Consider the following 7,576-nt stretch of genomic DNA (forward strand, 5'->3'; position numbering starts at 1 on the left):
TTCCGCTGTGCCACAGGAGGAGATCCGTCCTTCCGCTGTGCCACAGGAGGAGGTTTATCTTTCCGCTGTGCCACAGGACGAAGTCTTTCCCACCACTGTGCCTTAGAAGGATATCTATCTTCTGTGTCACAGAAAGATATGTACACATCTGTTTTACATATAGAAGTTCTCCCTCTGCTATACTGTTATCCCACATTATACAATGCTATAATACATAAATAATTCCTACAACCCAAATCTAGTGTCTCGCTGACACTATAGTACACCACTAATAAATGCATATTTGCAGAAAATGTAACCCTTAAAATATGTCTGCATGACTTTATAAATGTATAATTATGTCTGTCGTTCCATATGCAGATACACAGCCAGAGCAGTTACATGTCTGATTTATACTTTTATTAAAAAACACTTTAAAAGGCTGAGTTTTAAAATATACATTTATTTCATCCACATGTTTGCAATCTATATGATGGTGGCAGGATCACAGAGTGTCATGTATTGTACTAAAGTGTGCATTGATTTTCATTAGCACTGTAGTAAGTATTTGAGTGTAAGAAAAGTCCCCTTGTGTGTCAGTGGTGCCTCCCGTTAGTGTGTTTGGGTGTACAATAAATCCTAACAGTGAGTGCTAGGTGTAAGTGTGCCCGGCTTGTCCCCAGCAATTATTGGGTGAGTGAGTATTCGTATTATCTCCGTACACCTGCCGTACTACTAATGGTGTCGGAGGTGCCACCAGAGCATTCATGGCATAGAAAGTGTGTTCAGGAAGACTTAGTGAGTACAGCGAGTGTCCAGGAGGCAGGTATACAGTTATCAGGGAAATCTTATGAAATGCTAGGCTTTACAATCACTATTGTGTATTTGCATTGTGTCACACGTGTGTATACAGAGAGTGGTGGCTTTTTAGGGATATCAGGATGTACATAGGCAGTGTTGCACTGTTGTAGGGGTGTACAGTGAGTGTATATTATGTTTTTGTGTGTTGATTTGTGTTAGGCAGTGTACTGTAAGTGTTGGGTAATAACACCTAGAAATTAACTTGCAGGTTTCTATATTCAGAGAGTTCTTTCCTTTTTCAGCTTGTAAATCTGCTAAAATATGTGCAGCTCATTGTCCTAAAATAACGTATAAATCACACAGAAGATGACATTATCATAGAGACTCAATCTCCAGGTGAGAAGTAACACCTGTGTTTTGTTCACTATGCTATTTCAGAATACAAGCAATTGGCCAACTAACAAAAAACATTGATTAAAGGGTTTAAACATTAAGGTTTCACTTGGGGATTTGAACTTAGACTTTGTCTTACTCCGGGCAGAGGTTTTACCCTCCCAGCTATCACCTCCTGTCACATATTAGCAATCAGCATGAAGTGTTTTGAGCTTCAACCATTCAGGAGGTGACGTGAGTTTAGTTTTAGGTAGGAAGGACTGATGCTCTGCTTTCTATAAAACAGGAGGACTTCACTTAGCTTCTAAATTTGCTAAAATTCTCACAGTTGACGGCCCTGTAGTATACAATAATAAATTACTCGCACAGATAAAAAGCATCATCACAGAGACTTTGCCTTTAGACAAAAAATAAATGTGAAAAGTAAAGTAGTCTGTCCATGGATAGAAGGTTTTATTCAGGGATTTGAACTCTAGCAGTTTTTTTCTCAGCCAGAGTTGTTATCCTCTGAGCTATCACCTCCTTTCATATTGGCTTAAAATACAACAACGCATTGACTAACAACAAACATTGCTTAAAGGATTTAAGTTCCTGCTACAGGAACATTGGAGGTAATATAGGTTTTCCAGGGCCCATTGGCTTTAGCTCAGAAATATTTCATGTTGGTTGAACCTTTCCTCTCATCCTGCTACGTCCTCAGTAATATATTCCAGAAATATCAGGAAACAGCACAACACAAAAGATCAGCAAGTGTTCAGAGCTTCGACCATTGCAGCATTCAGGAGGTGAAGTGACTTTTCAGTCAGATGGATTAGAAGTCTGGTTTTATATAAAAAGAGTTTTTCCCTTTATAGCCCTCAAATCTCCAGTCCACTGTCCTGCTACAATAAAATATTGTGTTACCCACACAGATAAAAATCATTTCAGCGTTCCCATCCTCTGAGCTATCATCCCCTCTCACACATACTATCATCATCCAGTGTTTGGAGATTCAACCATTCAGGAGGTGAGATGACTGTAGTTTGTATTAGGAGGGATGGACACTGAATTTTCCATAAAACACGAGGTCTTCCCTTCTTAGCTTTTAGAGAGTAGAGAGTAGACTGTCCAGTTGTGGTAAAAAAAAACAACTCACATTGATAAAAAAGAATTATCACAAAGACTTGCTATGCAGACAGTGAGAGGTCACCTAGAGGTTCGAGTTCTTATCCTCTTACAACACATCTTGTTTGCTCTGATATTTCAGGTATACGAGGCATCAGACAGCTAAATCATTTATTCCGCTATTCTGAGTCTACACCCACAGGGTTATCACTGCATAAGAATTAAATTCACTAGAACATTCCCACTCTGAGGTTTCTCTGCCTCTCATTACCAAGGTTGGTCATTCATTTATTATTGAAAATGAAATCATCAAACAGAAAAGAACATCAACTGTGGAATTTACCTTTCTTGATGGGTCAATCATCTCCTCTCCGACCATGATGACTTCCTTAACCTTTTCTGATATTAAACAGCAGCAAACTAGCAAAGATTATCATTTCAGTTTTTGGATCTCCCCCTATTGTGGTGCTTGAGGGTGGAAGTGGCATTTCCAGCAATTATTCAGACTTTTTACCCTTGTCACATTACATATGTTGGGCGGCGTTTGCCAAAACCTACCCCAGAACACTTTTTCTGTCATTTTATATGAATGATTCACCCAATGTATGTTAAGGTTCCAGCAAAGGTGTGAGGAGCTGGAATAGGAACTCTTTATGAACATTACAGTGAGAAGGTGGTGGGCTCTGGAATGGGCATTTCCATCCTCATACCGGGCCTAACCAATCAGAAATTGTTTATTTTTCATTCATTTTGTCAGTCGTTCTTTGATTATACACCTCAGGGGATCACCCAATTGTGACAAAACTTTGTATGACAAATCCTGCAGGTAACTAGGAGGTTTTCTAAGCAGCTCAGCAATGGAATGGTGCGATGGGCTCCTTGTATCGATCTCCTCGTTATACTCGGCTGTGTATGAACAGATCCGGAATCCGTCTGAGCAATCCATCATCACTGCACCCCGGGAAGGTCACATAGGACTGGTCTGTATAGTCCCAGAATCTTGCTGCTAAATCCGGCAGGGCTTACCTACCCCCCACCCCATTGTGTGGGGTAACTAGCCACTACCAAAGTCTTCCAGGTCCCTGGAAGGAGCTGTGAATTACCCCAGCACTATAGGGTTTAGGTTTCCCTCTCCTGATATAAGGAGGCCATGCTTTACATTAGAAACCATATAGTGAACTTTACATGATCAGGCTGATGGAAATCATTTGTTTTTAGGTTTGCTTCAGATATAAAATACATACAGAGCCGGTGCCCACAACACAAAACCACACGAATGTTTCCATTCCTTCTGTCCTACAATATTGGAACAGAAATGGTGCCGGTTGTGTGGGGCATTACCGTCGTATCAGTCTGGGTACAACATCAAGCCACTATTCTGGATCAGTAAATATCCAATCTGTGATAGTGACTAGTGTCGGCCCTCAATTTATTGAATACACTGCTTAGCTGGGTTGTTTAGGGATCTGGATAAACGTGGAAACCACAGAGAGCAATGTGTTATATGTTATTTACTAAAGAAAATCATTCGGGTTCTGGGCCCAGGACAAATCTGTACAAAGGCCAAGGAAGGGGATCAGACTATTCTGCTCTTACATATAGCAGCCAGACCTGAGCATAGCCAAATTGGATGTATGTGCTGGGTCCACCTATGTACACCTGAAGTGTATGATTCACTGATGTGTGCAACATTCACTCTGCAAGGACTTAAAACATGAAACCAAACAAGTTATTCAATGTCCTTTATTTTGATGAAATTGTACAGCACAGTCAGTAATTCTGAGAGAATAAGCTGTGTCAGCAGACCCCAGACAGCGTTCAGAACCTAATCTGACCCAATACAGATTACAGCACAGCCTACATTCCTTGCATGTGGGTATTCTAGGACCCCCAGTGACATTAGGGGGGCAGCGGGAATAAGCACAACATTGAGGGGATTTGAGATAAGGGACTGTATGGGGTGCCTAAAAATGGGTCACCATCCAACATAGCAAACATTGAATAGGCCCTCCTACAGAACTGCCACTGGGGAACCCCCTAATACAGAGTGCTGATTGGCTGGATGTAATGCTGATCTTCTGGTGTCACACCTGAACCAATCATGCAGGTAACAAGCTGAACACCTGAGCCGTCTCCTCATTCTGGGTCAGTGATTGAGAAGGATCAGAACCCCAACCAGACAGATACAACCAAGGCAGATCACATCTCAGTGAAAACAATTGCACCAACTTTCCAGGACCTGTTAGAAGAGATTTCACTCCACTTGTCACACCAAGTCAGGAATTTTTGTGGTCTTTCATTGTAGCTGGAAACCTTCAATCAATATCACACATGGAGCTGCAGTTCCACCTAAAACAGAAATCTGAGTTATTTCTATCACAATCACCCAAAGTATATTTCATATATACAGGCTCTTCAAGTGTCTTGCAACCAGATTTAAAGGCGGCTTCCAGGAAAGGTGCAATCTAGGGAAACCAGACAATGCAGATATTCAATATGAAGGGTGAGTACGGGTATTGTAGGTGGACCTGGAAGTACAGGCTGGAGAACAGCAAGTGACTAGTGCAACAGTAACTCCGAGAACATTGGTTGCAAGGAGAGGGGGATTGGTGATGAGCACAGGGGGTGAAGGGGTACACTGATATTGCTTTGTTACGAGTGTGTGGGGGTAAATTTGGTGATGGGTACAGAAGACTGACAAGAGACTAGCGCATTATTACGGGGTGATAGGGGCAGGCTGCACCGATGGGGATGACTGGCTACCCCCATCTCCATTTTCAGCCCATTACAGACCATGGACTGCACAATGGGACATTTCATGTGGTCAGCGGGTGTGGTCAGCGGGTGTGGTCAGCGGGTGTGGTCAGCGGGTGTGGTCAGCGGGTGTGGTCAGCGGGTGTGGTCAGCGGGTGATAGACACCATTGACTGGAAACACTGGACTTAATCCATTTAGAAAACTGCAGCATGTAATACAATATACACTGCATATTCTGTTGGTGTTCTACTCTAATAATCTGAACCAACATTATTTTTAGATAACGTTACACATTTTATTGGCTAGTCTGTTAATCAGGGAAAAGGATCATGGGTCCCCAGTATTAAAATTAGACCCTTCATAGGCTGGGGACCTTCCTAAAAAACAGGCAGCGACCCTGTGCACCCCCACCATCCAGAAAAGATCTGCTGGAAACTGGTTTTACCAAAAAGAAATAGGGCAAAAAGCATGTAGACCCCCATATAAAAAGACTGTAGACCCCCCCCCCATATATACCCCCCCCCCGCTCGCAACAGTGGCTGGGGCCATCCTTCCTCACAATGTGAGAAGCCCCTTTAATAAAGGGGACCTCTAGGAAACCACCATGGGGAATATATTACTATAAAATGTGTAATAGCCCCAGAAATAATACACCATGTATAAAAATCTGTATTCCAATTTGAATAGTTTACCTTTTCAGGATTAAATGAGATGTACCCATATACATACTCCATATGTTAGGGATCTCCAGATGGACGGACCGGCCATCTTGGGTTTCTATGCACACGCTGAATGAAGTATTGAGAAAAGCTGAACTCCGCATTATCTGCTCAGAACTAGCATTCAGCTATTGGCCCCATCAATGGGCAGCCCCTGAAATCCCACCCAAGTGAATACCAATTTGTCCCGAGCATTTCACAGCTCTCCGGCCAGGAATGGGTACAGGACTATTGGGAGCTCGGATATTGGCCCCATGTCACACGAATATAAAATTTCAATCTGTTGTAACCACAGAATTTTTATTGCAGAATTTTAGCTTTGTCCCCATTTCAGGATTTTCCTCACTTCCTGTCCCCGTTATCTCAGACCCATACATGTCATTAAAGAATAAGACAAAGTAGAGCTTCCAACAAGGACTAATAAATGAATACACCTTGTGGTTATATTTGGTATTGTGTGACATGGGTCACTCGGTAAATGAAGTATTGTTCTAGCAGCAGACATTTCATGGTCACAGGAGCCAAAAGCAGAATTAAACCAAGCCCAATTCTCATATGTTAGCACTTACCTTTCAGGTGCCTGGCTGGGGACCAATCAAAACATTTAGGGGGCCCCCCCATCATATCCCCATGTCATCTTGTTCTATCCTCGGGGTTCCCCAATATCAGGCCAATTACTGAGCAGAAATACAGCCGAGAAAACTCTGTGCTCATAAGAAATCCAAATACCATTATACATCACCGACCAAGCCAATAATATTACCAACCTGAATAAAGGGAAACACAAAGAAATTCTCCAACATTACAATACAAAGACATGTAGACAAAATATACTGCAATAGTAATAACACTCAACAAGCCATAACCCAAAAGGCAATCAGAAACTAATATAAAACTTCACAGAACCAACAGTCACTTTCCCATAAATGTCCAAATCTCACCTGAACAAACCTTCCCACAAAGCTCCAACAATCAAATGAGAACCCCATCTCCCAAAGACATGCTTATATAGTGTATGGGGGCGGGGTGAAGGCTAAGCATGGGCGGGGTCAGTGACATCACTGGGGGCGGGCACTGTATGTGGCAAGGAGTAAAATCTGGAATGGATTTCACCTAGGAGTCACTGATCACTATTGATTTATATTTCCATATCGATTGTTTTATTGTTGTTTTTATGTTTTAGTTGTTGGATATTTTTAGCTAACATTGGATTTCTGACCATGGATTCCACTACGGATAACTCCTAATTACACGTCAGATTATACTCCATCACCAGATCTGATCACACATTACCAATGGTTATTCCTCGGTATATTCCATTCCTGCTTTTCTCCCCATCTGATGTCATTTACCCCTCCCCCACCTCAATATACTATATAACCCAGCCTGGGTGGAGTGCTTCTTGTTTGGTGGAGGTTGTTGTGCAGCACATGAGGCTAAAGGGGTAAAAGTGTTTAGTGGGGGGCTGACTGGGTGCTATAGGGGCAAGTATTTCTTTTCCTTGTCCTATGTTTCTCAGTGATATAAATACTTTATTCTCCCTTCATTCATCTTTCTAGCTCCCCCATTCCCCACATCTCCCTAATGATAGCTGGAGCTAGTGACCTGTAAGTATAGGTAAGTGGACGCTGCCTGCTGTATACATAGCGTTCTGGTGTAAATAGGAGGCAGTACAGCCTGCACAAGTGCTGAACATCCTCAGTCCTAACCCCCATGCTGTATTGTCTTCCCCCCCCCATGCTCTGTGTGTTATGCTGTGTTGTCTCCCCCCCCATACTCTGCATGTCATGCTGTGTTTATTGTCTCCCCCCCATGCTCTGCGTG

General features: G+C 42.5%; 1 long non-coding RNA gene across 1 annotated transcript; it reads right to left on the minus strand.

Moving 5' to 3' along the window:
• Window positions 1-4,002: 4,002 nt before the first annotated feature.
• On the minus strand, window positions 4,003-6,738 carry LOC140332427 (uncharacterized). Its single transcript, XR_011921116.1, has 2 exons — window positions 6,322-6,738; window positions 4,003-4,626 (listed from the first exon to the last, which is right to left on the minus strand). It is a non-coding gene; the product is annotated as an uncharacterized lncRNA (long non-coding RNA).
• Window positions 6,739-7,576: the final 838 nt, after the last annotated feature.

The sequence above is a fragment of the Pyxicephalus adspersus genome, chromosome 6 (genome assembly GCF_032062135.1).
Source record: "Pyxicephalus adspersus chromosome 6, UCB_Pads_2.0, whole genome shotgun sequence".
NCBI lineage: Eukaryota > Metazoa > Chordata > Amphibia > Anura > Pyxicephalidae > Pyxicephalus > Pyxicephalus adspersus.